We start from the raw sequence: 17,602 nt of genomic DNA on the forward strand, positions 1-17,602 counted from the left end.
CAACATAGAGCAAGGAACAACAAACTATTCTTGGGCACTAAGTGTGCAGAAAAAACTGTATCACCAAGGTATAAAGGTCAATCCTCCATTTAAAATACGAAATACATCGGGGTGAAAATGAGAACATTTGTTTAAGTCTGGAGAAATGAGCTCCAGTGCCGACTTAGATCATGAATGAAAATTAGTTTGGTCACATTGTTCTTGTCCCTGGTACTGTACAACATGATAACTATCACCTCGTTTGGCACAATTTCCGCTTGACTAAAGTCTCTGCTTAAATGAATCTCGGGAAGATTGAGGATTGAGGTGTGTAGATCAGGATTGAGGTGTGTTGGCAGAGCTGTCTGGAGGAAGTTGGTGTGGTGCTTGTTTCAAACCAGTGGGTTTAACTTCTCATCACTTTAATAAGTAGTATAATGGCTCGGACTTCATAAAGGCCATATTGTCAATGTGACTTCTAGCTGGATATGCTCAAAACTGCATGCCTAATCATTCACATACACAGAATTAGAAGCTGTGTTTGGAAATTTTGCCCCTAAGAAAGTGAAAGAGAACAAAGCAAAACAATTTCAATAATATTATCGGAACTTCAAAACAAAAAGTGCTCTCTCTGTTTTTTATTTAAAGACAATATGAATCTGTATAGTTACAAAGCCTATGGAAAATAGATTATAACCGACAAGATGCTTGCTAGCAGACTACGCTTTCACCATGCAAAAAATTGCAGTTTCGAAAATAATTCAATCTTGTTCTTTTGATATAATTATGGAAAATGGTAGAGCTGCAGACAAATTCTGGTACCTTCACAGAGATACAAGGCAATGACCCTGTCTAGCATATTAATGGAGAGCTGTCGATTATTCATCAAGACAGTGAATCACCTACTCAGTTTAAAGGCATTCCTAGGTCTAATATGTAGTACCAAAAGAACACACATTTTAACAAAATATATTGCAATGCCTGCAAACCCACTACAGATCAATTTAATGTGGTCTTTCCGGTACAGGGGACTTTCGTGCTTATTGGGTAGAAGGTAACTACATAAATCTTTTAACCCTTATTAAAATCATATTGGACTGAAAGATGCTTGACAAGTTAGTAGCCTGCATATGGTACTTTTAAAACCAATCTCTTAAAAGATGCTACAGTGTCAAGTTTTGAAGAAAAATGTTTTAAAACAGCCAATATATTTACTTTTGAAAATCAACTGCTGAGCAGATGGAATAGCTATTTTCAATCACTTGTTTGATAGCTAAATTCACTTTACATCACTTGAATATGTCTTCGTAGTGTCATTTCAAGGCAACCAAGATCATATCCAGATCTCAAGACAAAACAATAAGAAAGGCAGACAAGAAATGCAGTATTATCTAAAACATGATGTCTATCAAAATCAATTGAGAAAATGTCTGAAATCGAGACAATGGAACCAGTAACCTAAAGAAACAGCTTTAATGTTTTGACAACAGTAAAATACTGTTCATAAATTAAATGAAATTCACGTTGGAAAAATGGAATCTCAAACATATAGAGAGAAAGCAATCCAATACATAGACACGGGTCTTTTCCAGTTCTGATTTCTATTAGTTACTGCAATTTAAAAATATAGGAAAGAGAGACTCTCAGGACCACTATGATATAAAATATGTATCCAAAGGAAATCTGTCAACCCACTATACAGAGAGGGAGGGAGAAGGGTGTTATAGGTTGTATTTCCCGTGATCATTTTTGCACTTTGAAGGCCTGATTCTCCGTAACGCTACACCTTGTTCAGTCATTTATAGGAGTGCACAGTGAGTGCTACCAAAGTAGAATGGTAGCATTTTAAACCCACTAACACACATCACTGTTGGAATAAAACCCAAAGGAACGTTGGCTGGGACCCATTCTGCACAAAACAAAACAAAAAAAATTGTCCTGAAAACAAGTGCATTTCACACAGGCCTCACATGTGCAATCTACAAACCAGTGATAACATGATGATTGCAAGGGACATGCCTGACAGTCTGTAATACATGTATACAAAGATACCTCTTGTGCAGTTAGCTACTTTTTTCTTATTGTTGCAGCGTTACTCAGTATCAGTAGGTGATCATCTTCACCAAACAGACTGTAAAAGGGGAAAGCTAAAGGCAGGAGTTAGCAAAACAAGAAGGAATGTGGTAGGAATGTTAAGTACAGCAGTATGCAAATAATTAGGGCCTTTTTAAAGGTCAGGAGATCTTTCTCCCTTCCTCAAGCTTCTCCTCCATGTTTCTTTACTTAATAAGTCTGGGGAGCTTTTTAAATAAAGAAATGATTCTCTGGGAGGGATTTTCCAAGCTTCTGGATGTTTGCAGTGCATTAGGTTTGACTCCAGTGATACCTTGCCTATTTGAGAAATGTTTATCCCTTGCTATTCTAAGCAAAGTTCAAAGCATCTGAGAGTTGCCAAGCAACAAAACAAAGTTGGCTGCAGTTTCTTGAATATTAGCACAGCAAATTAGGGTTGTAATTGCTCAGCCTCACTCTACTTACTGATAATTTGGTTAATTACGTTCAAGGAAATGTCTGACACTAAGATCACAACAATCACTTCTACTTCCACAATACAGGATCAAATCATGGTTCCTTTCTTTTCTTTTTTCCTTCTCTCTCTCCCTCCCTGCTACCTCCTTTCTCAATCACTGTGGACAACACCAGTATCCTGCCTGTTACTCAGGCCTGTAACCTGGCATCATCTTTGGATATGTCTACACTGCAATTAGACACCTGAGGCTGTCTAAAACATTCAGGTTCTAAAGCCTGGGTTCCTGCCCAAGCCTGAACATCTACATTGCAATTAATTAGCCCCTTAGCCCAAGCCCTATGAGCAGTGTAGACAAAATTTGACTCAGATCTCTCTCTAGGTCCTACATCTAAATCTTGTTGAGTCTTCCTTCATAACATCTCTAAGATACGGCAGATAAAACTCTCATCCAGGCTTTCATCATCTCATGTCTTGATTACTGCAACATCCTTCTCTCTGGCATTGACAAATGCAGTTTTGCCCTGCTCAGATCCATTCAGAATGCTGCTGCAAAGATCATTTCCTAGCCTGTCCCTTTAACGTCAGCCCTCTCTTTGCATCTCTCCACTGGTTCGTCCTGCTCAATCACATCAAACATAAGCTACTTGTTTTTACTTTCAAGGCACTCTTAGCCACACACCCCAGCACAATGGTCCTCTTAGTTTTGTTCCCATGGATGAACTGTGAAATGCCTTGCATGCTATTGGTGCAACATACATGAATAACAATTATTATTGCCTCAGATGGCCTGATCCTGCTGAGAGTCCTGATGAAACTATTTGCTATGCTCCAAAGGTGGCTACTTTTGTGTCCTCCATTACCAATGCCCATTGTAGGGAAGTAAAGCCATGGGCATCCAGAGCTGCTTGGAACCTTTATAAAATAACTTTTTTGTTTAATCCCCACTAGATGGTGCAGAGAGTCAGTAAAAGCAAATCACGCTCTAACCTATCAGTGGAGTCCTCAACCGCAAGCTCCAAACTGCCTAGCTTTCCTCCTGCAAATCCCTTGTTCACATACATGTCTCTTGTAAAGCCTAAAATAGAACTCCAAAATTTACTCTCTCTTTTGGGGCTTGTACTACCATCCAGTATATTAACGATGCCAAAACTATTTTCTCTGTGCCACAAATAGATTTTAAAATTTTCTTGGGCAGAGACCATCCCTTCCTATATGTCTGTACAGCAGAGAGCAGAGGCAACTCTAGAATGACATTAATAATGCCCTTTTGGAAATGTCCTACATGATCTCTTTCTATAGTAATCTGCAAACATTCTATGGAATTTAATAAGAGAGGACATCCCTTCTTTATGAGAGGATGATTCAAAAACTGTATAGAAAAGATATAATTCTCAAGTCAATTCTGTTAGGTTTTAGAGTAATTTCTGCTTTGCAAAATTATGGCTTCATACCCCCATTTCAGGTTTCTGAACCTCTGACCATAAACTAGAAGTTTCCCATTACTATCCAGTGTCAGGGAGCAAATTATTTAGAAAAGTGTATAATGCCCAGGCAGCCTTTAACATAAACATTTTCTTTAACACATGGCAATAAGAATATTTAAAAACAAAAACAAAACCTTACCAAAACAAAATACCCCTTTGCACAATTCTTTTCCCAGGGAAACATGAGAGAGAATTAATCACACATGATTCATGTTTAGTCATATAGTTTGATGCACTACTGGAAGGCACTCTGCTATAGTGATGGGGGTGGTATAAGAACCTAGACAGAACAGAATGCAATTCACACAGGAAGCTTGCAAGAAAATCAGGAATGCAGTAACATATTAGTGAAAAGAGCCCTCTCTCTGTGGTCCTAACTTGTCTATTATAAAACAGTGCTCCAGAATATCGAAATCTATACAGTTTTGAAGAGTTTTCAGCTCTCTAAATACAAATCATATTCAAATAGAGATGATGACTCAAACAGGAACATTCATTATTTTTATGTTGTCATTTATTCTGAGACATGTAACGAATGTAATAATTATTATTGTTGTACACACATGCACATTTTTAATAAAGATTTCAAAGTACCACAATCAAAGATCATATTATCTTATTTTCACTAGGAAAAGTACCTGAATTCAATTTTTTAAAAGGACCTAGATTTATCCTAGATATAAATTTGGTGCAGGCAGCAATACTGAGGGAGGTTAAATGGTAAAGAAAACTAATCTTTTAAGGTAATATGAATCATAGAAAAAGAGGTAGTGAGAGTTGATAAAAATCACAGTAGTCATTTTTTCCTCACAGAGCTGATGCCTACTGGCTAATTTACACCACTACTGGGAACTCAATATTATAGTGATGGATATATTATAACTGTGATTGAGTTGGAACCTGCAGTTTCTAGAGGTTTTGTTTGTGAAATGAAGATGAGAGAAGATGCAATCTGCTCCACGGTAAGCAGTTAGGCATGACCAGTGAGCTAATGCTAATAGGCTTTGTGATTTTGGCCACAGGGGAGCCATGCTGAAATAGCTTAAACAGGGCAAAATGCAAAGAATGGGGCAGGCAAAGCCCTAAATACCGGTGGGTTTTCTTCGGTAAAAAATACCAAGCCAGCAACAAACAGGTTCTGATGACCTCACTGGTTATTCAGTAGACAAAATACAGTTCCCTTACAACTATCCAGCCCTTTGGCTAGCACCCAGACAGACAAGTCAAATATGATGGGGATTATTGAAAATTGTATCCATCATATGTAAAAAAGGTTCTGCCAATCCCAAAGGATCGGACACATTACCAAACAGGTCTATGAACAGTTCAGATCTTACCCAAATACACACTTAAAGCCAATGCTTATTAACTAAACTAATATTTATTTTTTAAAAAAAGGAAAGAGAGTAATGGTTAAAAGGTCAGTATACATACACATGAAAATAAAGGTCTTAGGTCAATTTCAAAGTAGAGATGATAACAATTGCAAAGTTCTTAAATTGCAAAGTCTCTGAAATTACCCAAACTGTTTGGAGGTCATCAGTCCTTGTTTAGAGCTTCTTTGTTAGAAATCCAGTCCAGAGAAATGAAGACTAAATAGTCCATGTGCAGAGTTTGTTCAAATTCTCCCAGGAGAATTAGCAGGGTGATTCCAGGCTGGTGCTAGGATCTCAATTTTGCAATCCAAACTTTCCCTGACAAGCTTGGACAGATTTGAGATAAAAAAGGATCAGTCCACTAGAGTCTTTTATAGATCCATATAGGCTGACTGTTATTTTCTTGACAGTAGGTGCCTCCTTGAACAATTACTTGGGATTCTGAAGTATCATCTCCTATGTCCTGTGTCCACCCGTAACTAGTTACATTAGCACAAGGTAATTGGCCATTACAACCATTTACAGGTATTTACTACTTAAACTTCAAAGAGAAATACAAACAATAGTATTGTTATATTCAAAGTTCCATCTAAATGTTCATATGTTCCTTTTGAACTCTTAATCAATAGAACAGAAATAGACAGCAGTTTATCTACATTGATAACCTTTAACAAGAGATACTTAAACAACATCAAACAACTACCAACAGTACACTTGCATATCAAAGCTCTAGTCTACTTATAAGGAATGACCCTCACTACCATTGTATTTTCCTATAATATATCTTGAAAGGTCAGAGTTGGGCCATGCAACTTGCAAAGACGCTTAACTTGGCTTAGCGTCACAGACTTACTTCTCTAAAGTGACACCATCTGAGTAAAAATCACAGGCCAAATTGCCTGCTGGTGTAAACTGGTGCAGCTCCATTAAAGCTGGTGCTCCAGTTTAGGCCAACAAAAAGACTGACTCCACATATATTCAATAAGCACATTTGCTTAACTATGTTTCTAAGATCACTTTAGATTAATACAATTGAAATAATTTTAAACATCTAATTAACCTGTAGCTATTAATACTATTTATTGTTTGCATTTCTGTCAGCTTGGAAAATAGCAATAGAGCAATCATATAATTTTTATTTGTAGCCAGTTGCCAGTAAACCAAACCCCAGATGCCAAATGTGGGGTGTTCAAAATCTAGATCCAAAATGTGGGGCTCCATCCCATCTATAGAGTTCCTGATCACTTTGACATTCAGATATTTATGCTTTAATATAAGACTGCAGTGTTTCAGTTGCAAACACTTATAAGAGATCATTTGCTTTTTTAAAAAAGTTATTTCCACTGGATTTTTTTTTTTAAATGGTGCAAATATTATTCTTAAATTTTGTAAGGGCCTGATTTTACGGTCAAATTTGAGCTGAAAAATATAAGAGAAAATTACTATTCTGCAAAAACTGAAATGCTCATTTTCTGGGCACAGTACTGTAGGAAATATCAGGACTTGTTACACAAATGAGGACTGTCAGCAGCTGGTTTACACTGTTTGAGGTTGGAACAGCAACGCTTTGAAGGTCTTCCATTCCATGAGGTAAGGCCTGTTTTTTCCTTAGAACATTACAAAGGTTTCTGAGGCAGAATGAATCAAAAAAGGGACAATTATGTCCTTCTCCACCAGACTTAATTTTGTTTTTTAATCTTACTGAATCTAGAGAGACAACATACTATGTGGCATATAATACAATAACCCTGTCCTCATGGGGACCCTGACAAACAATGAAAGCAAAGGCTAGCCAGAAAGAAGGAGTCAGCGAGGATGCTGCCTCCTTGCTGATCTCCCGTCCCAGCCTGCAGCAGGGAAACCACACGCATCCTGTAGCCCAGTGCACTCCACCTGGGTCCCTAGGCAATGGCTCCCTTCTGCAGCAAGGGGAATGGGAGATCAGTGCTCCCCTCCCTTTGGCTCCAGCAGGGTCCCCAGCACTGAGGGACCCAGGCAGAGCGCTTTGTCATGCTCCCTGCTACAGCCAGGGGAGGGCAGCGCTGCTCTTCCATCCCCTTGGCTGCCGCAAGCAGCTTGCACCGGTCTTGTAACCCCGCAGCATCGCACTTTGCCTGGGTCCTTCGGCAGTAGCTCCCTTCTGCAGCCAGAGGGAGGGGAGCAGCAGGCCACTTTTTGCCCCTGGGCCACAGGTTGGGAACCACTGGATTAGAATGTACTGGCTCACAAAGAAGGACAGAATACTTCCAGTAGTTAAGAATCCCTTCACTGTCACTTACATCAGCTCATATTCCTAAAGATGTTCTTATATAGGCTTCAGAGTTACCCTAGGAACTGATGAAACATAAACCCTCTGCAATGAGATCTGCCTGTGTTCAGTGCTGTGCCAAGTGGTAACAGTTATCGCAGATATCTCCAAAGGCAGGTTTCCCACTCAACAGAGAAGATACACGCTATTGTATTCACAGGTATTCCTTTCAAAAAGGAGAGGCAGACCAGGCCTATTGTGATGTTGGCCATTCATGATGCAGCTGATGTTGTGTAAAGCCCAAACCTGTGAAGCGCTCAGTGTCCTAAACTTGGTGCATCTCACCGGATTTGGCCCTATCGGTTTGATCCAACATCGCTGAAATCAACCGGCCTTTTGTCACTGACTGCAATAGAAGCAAGATCAAGGCCTATATAATGACAAGCTCTGATGCAGTTGTGGCTGATTTAAGCACAGGACATTTTTAATCTGACTGTCTTCAGATCTGTTTTAGGTACTTACTTGGCCCCCATTACCACATCATCTGAGCAATTCACAATCTTTTACGCACTCACCCTCACAACACTTTTGTGAGGTAGGGAAGTGCTATTAGCTTCAATTTAGAACTAGAGAACCGAGAACAGAGAGGCTTAAGACATTTGCCCACAATCACACAGGAAGTCTGTGGCAGAGCAGGAAATTGAACCCAGGTCTTTTCAAGTCCCAGGGTAGCGTCTGTGCCACTGAGAGGTGGTTAAGACCAAGCTACCAAATAACCAGGGGTGCTGGGACAATTTGTATAGTGGGGAAACTGAGAGCCATTGAACCAATCAGTAAATCCTGTATAAGATGGAAACCACTTCAAGCCAGGGGGTGTGGTAGCACCCCCAGCACCTTTCATCCCAGCACCTAGACAGGCAACAGCTAAACCTGACAACTGAGCAGGTTAGTTTATCATGTCAACATTTTAAAGCTGAGCTGAAGGCCTTTTCTTTGACCTTAGATTCCTTAGGGCAGGTCTCATGGATGGAAGATAAAGCGGCACCAGACCACACTGCTCGTCTTAGATTGATGAAGTAAGACCTGGAGTCTGTCCCATTCCTGAGCAGTTGCTAACTAATGACGTGCCCTTCTAGTTAGAACGAGTGCCAAAGGGCCAACACCAGTATCTCTTGCAGGCACTCAGACATGCAGTACTTCTCAACTCCTTTCTCCTTCACCTCCCACTGCTACCAATGCAGCCCCATGATTTTTGTCTGATAACTGTTGCGCCTTATGCTCATTTGCAATGCATGTGCAGTTTTCAACACTTTCATTATGTGGCATTGCCACAGGATCCTTCTCCTTCTTTTCTTTTTTCTCATAGGTAACCCTGTTAGGAACTAACGAGAAATCTTACAATCAGGAAATTAGTTCAGCAGAATCAATAAGTGCTTTTTTCCCCTTTTTTCTGTTCAGAGAAATATATTAATTGACCCCTTACTTTCTTTTTCATTTAGGAATAGAGACAATTATTTAGCCCTTCCACATGCTACTCTGAAGTCAAGGTGAGGAGGATTAAAAAACTACATATGCCACCCTTTGAAACAGCCTATCATTTTGACAACTAATGGAATGTAAAGTGATCTTAAGGTTCTTTAGAACTTTCAAAATTTCTCAGCCATGGGAAGTCCTTTTCATGGTAAAGTTCCAAGCAAGGCTAAAGAATATGCATGACTCTCTCTTCTGCTACTTCATGTAGACTCCACCTGCTGGTTGAAACTGTTAACTTTATTTCTTCACATTAAGCAAGGATATTAGCCAAAAGAAAGGAAATAAGCATTTCCTCTCAGTCCCAAAGGGTGGCCTTGTAATACATCTCATCAAAAATATATAGATCAAGATTTTATAACATGACTAGTGATTTTAGGTACCCAACTTGTAACACCTTAGAGGAGCCCAATTTTCAAAATCACTAGTCACTTTTGAAAATCTTGGCCACACTGTTCAGGAGCATTCTGAATTTGACCTGGAGAAGGAGTCCCAGTTATAAAAATAATCCTGAATTTGCTAATGAAGTTGTGAGATAGTAGTTTGAGTAACCAGGTGTTTGTATCCAAAAAAACAGAATGCCATCTTTCGCCAAGTACATTTCCCCCCAATGTATTACTTATAATTTCTTACTGATGTATATATATTAGATACACACATACAGAACACATTCTATATACATATGTTAGTGATGGTAGCATGTTTATTTCAGTGTGTTGACAAATACATATATTTGGGGTCCCACACACCTGCATTTTCTACACGACAACACATTGAAATTAATTTGTTTGCATTCAAGCTCAACTAGGATTTTAAAAAATATTTGTTTTCCTTTCAACAAATAAAGTTCAGTGGAAAGATAATCTATACTGAAGTTTAAAAAATGTTAGGCATCTAAAATGCACAAGTAGATGAATTTGTTTGTACAAATAAGCAATTTGCATGTGCAATCATGGTATTTTAGCATCCAATTGCACAATTCTCATTTCTGAAAACTGACGCTATGTTAGAAGAACATCATGCTAATGAGACATAGAAGATTGACAACTTGAAACATACAAATGTCAGGAAATTTAGAAGTTGAGTTAACAGTAGTCACCAGAGCTATAGGAACTACAGTGAATAATTTAATTTGGTCCTTTTATCTTTCAAAAATTGTCTGTGGATAGATTTAGATATTAGTGTTACATACTCAATTATCCAATGAATGGTTTAAGTTAACATATGTCAGCTCATGCATTGTTTGCAAATTATTTACCATGACTATTACTTTGAGTATTGTTTGTTTTTCACAATTCAAACTGTGGGATTGATCACCACAATCACATGGGATTGTTTCTACTCACTGTTTGGTTGATTTTCAAACCCTGAAAAAGCCTTCAAGATGTCCATGTGAGCAATTCCAGACAAATGGTCATGGTTATTTTCATTGATATTCACAACGATTTCCGCAAATGTTCTTACAAAACAAAAATTTGATCACATGCATTTGCAGAAAGTAAATAGAAGATACCGTATATCCCGAAGTGAATGTGAGGGGTTAATTCAAACAAGCAATCACAAATACTTTACTGCTGCATTAACCCAGCTCTTGTATTTACACTATATATGACACACGCCTACTCTTCCCTAATGTGCCAAAGCCATGTGATAATAAGATGTAAATTGAAAAAAAATTCTCCATCTGTCCTCAATAACCTTGTGCACAGATTCACCATGGTGACATTCTCCTGCCTTTGTAATGGGTAGAACAGCACAGAGTTAGTCATGTAGGATGGTAGGGTCAAAACGTAGGACAATGGGCAACTTTACTTGATGATGGAGAACAAACATACTGCATTGCTGAAGAGTAGCACTGTAGTTATCCCACCAAAAGCAGGACATTTGAGCACACTGCTATCAAAACCTGTCAGAGAAATATCTCTGTTACTGGATTGCTCAATGAAATTAAACTCTTTTAAAACACAAGTTCTGAACAGCTAACGAGGCACAAGGCTTTTATTCAGAAATAACTGGTTGTGGTTCTTACCCTGAGCCATCTGTTTGCTGTCAGCCCACACAGCATATTTTGAATTAGCAGTGCAATTTAGTGGGGCCTGCAGACCAGTTAGTCAGCATTACTAGAAGTTTTAGCTGGCAAGAGAGGTTGGGCAATGCAGCACAAGTGAATTACTCAGGGAAGAGATATTTCAACCCCTGTTCCTTTAAAAAAAAAAAAAAAAATATTATTAAACTTTTTCTTATTTCCATATAATTTGTGGGGGAGGGGTGGAAATCTACATTTATTGCAATCAGCAGACAGACATTGCACGACATCCAGATTTTTGGAGACAGGCCAAGTATAGCACCAGAGCTTTTTCATATAGATCACACCATCTCATTTATATTCATTAATTCAGCTCTTTCCATTCTTTTAATATGAAGTCTTTATATAGATTTTTAACCCCACATAGAAGACAGCTACATAGAAGGTGACACTGTGGATACAACTTGCACAGCTATCCAAAGGTAACAGAAGTGGACAATGCTGTCATGACCTCAGGTTTCCTACGACCCAGTTTCATCCAGCTGCCACCACTAAGCTTCTCATTTGGAAATTTTACCTCAGAGCACCTCGTCCTCTGCTCCTTTGTTACAAGAACTCTGCCCCTAGGAGCAAGGGAGTATGGTAGGTGTTCTTCGAAGGCCGCTGAAGTGATCCCCGTTCACCACAGCTCCACTCCGGACTGAATTAACTAACTTGTAATTTATTATTTACAAACTTATGGATTAACTCTGGTAGTGGTCATCCGGCAGTGCCCACTGGCCTTTTCAAGCCCCAGAAAGTCCTACTTCATACCTCAAGTTCAGGTTTCCCTTTCATAAACAACAGAGTCTGATGTTCTCCCCATCTGGTCTCACCGCCACCCTCTCAAGAGCCTGGACTTTCCCTCTCAGGAGCCATCCCTGATGGACCAGTCTCTGGAGTTTAGAGAGATCTTTCTTGGCAACACTCAGCACCCAACCAAATCACCTCCAGCAAGGAAGTCTCCACACATCCGCTTCTAATGGTCCTCCTCTCATTGCTGACTTTTGAACCAACATTCCAGGGTGGCTCCCAGCAACTCCATTTTTTTTACCTCCCACACACCTCATAACTAAAATAATCCAATGGAAATAACCCTACATTAACTCAGCACTAAGGTTGCTTAGTGGTATGTCACCTCCTTGCAGAACACAGAGTTGAGCAAAACTCAGACTTCAGGAAATGCATAGTTCAAGTTGCCCATGCAACCTTAACTCTGCCCTATTTCAGCAATACTCCAATTCGCCCCATTAACACACACCTCTACACTGCCAACCCCACAGTTGCTTCACATCCTTTTACAAGCCATTCACTCTCACGCAGAGTCTTCACTCCCTCATGTGCAAATATTTCTATTGCCATTACTTCCCCACCTCCAATAACCCGACTCACACACAGAGTCTGCAGCAAAGGACAATGATGTTACAGTCGAATAACATGCTCCTGATCATGTTCCAGAACACCTGGAGAGTGGAGTTTGGGGGAGGGACAATGAGAGAAATCACAGATAAGTTTTCTGTTCCAAATACTGCAGTTTTATGTTTGAAAGATCTTCTCACCTTTATCCAACAGATGTCCCCCATCTCCAGAGGTGCCAGAGTTTGTAAAGTTTCTATGCCATACTGTACACATTCTCCAGCACCCTCCAATTTCCCACATAACATTCTTCCACTTATTGATAGGTTTCATATTGTCACTGTAGCAATTATTCAGATGCTCAGCCAAATCAGAGAAAACTACCACAGCTCTTGGACACAAATCTCTGATGTGGTCCAAAACTGCTCTCACACATTGTCTAAGGTGTACAACAAGAATAAGGCCCAGACCATTTCCACCTGAGCAAATCACTACAAAGTTCAGTAAATCACAACCTCTTAAGTCATCGGTTAGATGCGATAGATTGGACAAAACAAGATGCCAACACAAACTCTCTCTCTCCACCCAATCAGCTTCTGGTTAGCAATCCCCATGTCACAGTGTACTCTTTGCTCTCCAGCAAACTTCTGCAATCTTCTGACCCAGGAATCACCCCGAATCCACATACTGGCAATAGTACACATATTTATTTTCCCTCAGCAGTCAAGGTACTTGCACTGTCAGTTCTAACCCTCTATTCCTTGTGTCCTTGGAAACACCACATTAATGGTTCTGAGGTCAGGAAGTAGCCACTTGTCCCTTCCCCCTTTCCCAGAGGCTAGTAAAATACAGATTTCCTCAAACAATCAAGCCAAGGCTTGCCTATCACTTGCCCTCATTTCCACCTCCACTGCAGCCACATCCCTTCTCTCTGTCCTGCCTGCCTCCCGCACACACGCGGTCCCCTGTCTCCATCACCCAATATAAAAAAAACATGATTAGACCAAACGCTGACTGTTCTCCCACGTTCACAAAAATCCTCCCCATAAAATAAAAACACATCTTATAACAGAGACAACTTGTAGCCAGCAATGTGAGTTATTAAAGCTTTATTGCACAAACTCCTCGCCTCCATCCTCCCACTCCTCAACCCCTAACACCATTCCTTAGGAGGAAGCACCCTCCTAAGTGGTGGGGCAGCAGCTTTGCCCCAGAAACCACTGCACCCCCCTGAGGCAGCATGGCTCAGCACTTCTTTCAACCTGAACCTGTGTCTAACAGGCACAATTTGGGCCACAATCATTATATCCCCATCACAAACAAGTTCACACCCCATTAAATTAATTCTTCCCATGACCCTTCGTCTCTCCAAAGAGGAAAAATATATCAAAACATAACAAAAGAAACAAAAAAATCCTCTAGGATTGGATGAATTTATAAAACTGCGTCTAATCCCAGTACATTAGCCTTCAATAAGCTCTGCGTACTACATTTTCTGTGCCAGGTAGTGACATTTATGTCTGCAAGAAAGGTCTTGCCTAATTTCAAGACTATGGTTTGTTGGTTTTATGGGATGAATGTGAAAACCCTCCGATTGCATTGCTAGCACTTTGTTGTGCCTCACTGCAGTTATCCTGACTCTCTCATGAGTTATGTTCTATCAAATATCTGGTGTCCAGCACAGATGGCGGGGGGGTGCATGTGTTAATTTACTATTCCTGGGAAAGGTGATCTGATTTTGCTCTTGCAGGCAAAGAAATGAGTCAGTTTTAAACAATCATTTCTTATTTGCAATGAAGTAACTCAGAGCTCAATGTGCCTTAATTTAGTCAGGGGTTCTCAAAATATTTCATAGCAGGGACCACATTTTAATACACATTGTCCCCTGGATGCCTCCCTTTGCATCTGCAATCACTGAGACTCTCCTGCGTCTCATTTGGAACCATGTAAATCCCTGCAGCAACTTCCACTATTGCTTATATAGAAAATTACATAAAATTACATTAAAAATATTTGTGTAAAGCACTGATGTTCAATACACGCCAGCAAACTAATCTCTCTGCTATATGTGGAACCTGATCCAGGTCATGTTTGTGTGACTGAACATAAGGTTGACAAACACGGAATGCCCTGCAGATGGGAGACAATTTCTTTACTGTTGTGCTCCGGTGTCAGTTAAAACAGGCCTCTTTTGCACTGGCCATGAGGCCAGCAACTAGGCTTCCCGGTGCCACAGTGTCAAGTCTAGGTGAATTCAACCTCACTAATGTTGCCACACATTTGTATAGCTACCACTGAATTCTCCCCTTTCTATTATTAATAATACCACCTAGCTCTTATACAGAGCTTTTAATCAGTTGACCTCCAAGCGCTTTACAAAAGAGATCAGTATCGTTATTTCCATTTCACAGATTTATGGCCATCTTACAGATCTTATTGCCATGGACAGCATTCAAAGCACCTATGAGCCGCATGAGATACCTCACTGACTTTTTTTTTTTTTTTTAGAAATGTGAAAAATGTCACAGTGGTTTCCATTTTTTCGGGATTCAAAATGAACCGACTTTTCATTTTTGCAAAAGGTTTTGATTGTAAATTTTTATTAAAAGGTGTTATCAAAGGGGTTATCAACACTTCATTTTTCCAAAAAAGTTGTCTCGTTAGACAAAAAATATCGATAACTATTTTGATAACTATTTTGAGCGTGTTTTCCGGAAAATGTTCAATAAAAATGTCATGAAAATTTTCAAAAAATGTGTTTGTCAAATATTTCACTTTGGGGGAAAAAGAGTCCATTTTCCAACAGAACAATTTAGTTCAATTTTCATAACTATATCTATCTACCAGGCTGGGAAGGTAATCCTCAGTGGGGAATAAGAAGGAAACAAAATGAAAGTTCTCTGTAACAAGCTGCATCTGAACTAAATACAATATGTCACACTGCATCCAGCAACAGGAGGCTTCTAGAAATGTAAAGTGCAGTGCACTGTAAACCTAACTGTTAGATTCTTAGATTTTAAGGCCAGCAGCGATCAATAAGATCACCTGGTCTGATGTCCTGCAAAATATAGGCCACAGAATTTCACCCAATATTTCCTTCACCAGCCCCAATATATTGTGGCTGAGCTAGAGTATATATTTTGGAGGAACGTACAGTCTTGATTTATAGTCTTGATTTATATGATGGGGGAATCCATCACATCCCTTGGTGGTGGGTGGTAGATGGTGTGGATTGAGGGAAGAACATAAATCTCTACTTCAGACATGTACTATGTGTGTTTGCTCACTCATCTCTATTCACCACTGGCCTCAGTTCCCAAAAGGAAGACTTGCCAGTGTAGAGTTTAATCAGGTCCTGGTGGAATCAGTCTAGGGTATGTCTACACTGTGGAGTGAAGTAGATTTATTTTAAATCGACTTTCACCCACCCAATTTCAGAAGTCGGAAGAGTGTGATCACACTACGCTCATTGCGTCAGGGAATTGCGTCCCACTAGCCATGCTTGGGTCGGCAACCAAAGCAGTACATCATGGGTAGCTATCCCACAGTGCAACTAGCCGCAGTGGCTTTTGGGAAGGTTGTCGTCCTCCCATGATGCAATTCCCCCCTTCTTGTCTCAGTCCAAAACAAACAGACAATCTCCTTTTCGTGCCATTTTTTCAAACCCTTCACTCTCTGCCATACTCACGCCATTGCCTGAGAGGAATGGAGCCCGCTCAGCTCTGCACTATTATTGTGAGCATCACAAACACCTCGTGACTTATTCTGCAGTATTTTCAGGGGGCAAGACAGGAGACGCAGCACTGAAAATTGTGATGTTACAGAGGCCACCTTGCTACAAGCCATAGAACGAAACAATTCCTGTTTGCTGCAGGCTGTCATGCACCATCTGCAGTCAGTGGAGCACCGCTTCTGGTCCTGGGAAACAAGCAGTAACTGGTGGGATCGCATCGTTATGAAGGTGTGGGATGATGAGCAGTGGCTGCAGAACTTTTGAATGCGAAAGGCCACTTTCTTTGAACTTTGTGGAGAGCTCTCCCCAGTACTGAAACACATGAATACTCGCTTGAGACCAGCTCTGACAGTGGAGAAGAGAGTGGCCATCACTCTGTGGAAGCTAGCTATGCCAGACTGCTACCGGTCAGTTAGGAATCAATTCAGAGTCAGTAAATCCACTGTAAGAACAGTTGTGATTCAAGTGTGCCATGCCATTAATAGACTTCTGCTAAGAAGGGCAATGACTTTGGGAAATATGGAGGACATAGTGGAAGGCATTTCTACAATGGGGTTCCCAAACTGTGTGTGTTGGGGAGTGGGGAGTGATAGATGGCATGCACATCCCTATCTTAGCCCCGGACCATCTTGCCACAGAGTACATAAACTGAAAGGGATACTCCTCAATGGTGTTGCAGGCCCTTATGGATCACAGGGGACGCTTCACCAACATCAGTGTGAGGAGGTCTGGAAAGGTGCATGATGCGCATCTTTAGGAACTCAGGTCTGTTAAAATAGATGCAGGCGGGCACCTTTTTCCCTTGACCAAAAAATAAATATTGGCAATGTTGAAATACCAATAGTGATCCTGGGTGATCCTTCCTACCCTTTGCTCCCCTGGCTAATGAAGCTGTACATTGGGCACCTGGACAGTGAGAAGAAGCATTTTAATAATAGGCTCAGCAAGTGCAGAATGGTGGTGGAATGTGCATTTGGATGTTTAAAGGTGTGCTGGCGAAGTCTGCTCACCAGGTTAGAATTCAATGAAAAAAATATCCCAATAGTTATCTCTGCCTTCTATAAATCCTGTGGGTCTGCTCCTGCTCCCACAGAAAGCAGCCGGTGTTTGATCATTAAAGAAAAGGAATATTCTGCTAAAATAGTGGCAGCAGCGGGAGGGTAAACTGTCTCAGCAGGCTGCCCAGTGTTGGGTATCTCACGAGAGGGTCAAGGCTCAAACTCTCCTCACCTTAATATCAAACTGACCACACGGAAGCAGGGCGAATTCCACTGCAGTTGCTCCTCCCCATACTAAGGCCC

This window comes from Emydura macquarii, unplaced genomic scaffold (genome assembly GCF_026122565.2).
Source record: "Emydura macquarii macquarii isolate MOO-44397 ecotype Brisbane River unplaced genomic scaffold, CSIRO-AGI_Emac_v2 contig_2768, whole genome shotgun sequence".
Classification (NCBI taxonomy): Eukaryota; Metazoa; Chordata; order Testudines; family Chelidae; genus Emydura; species Emydura macquarii.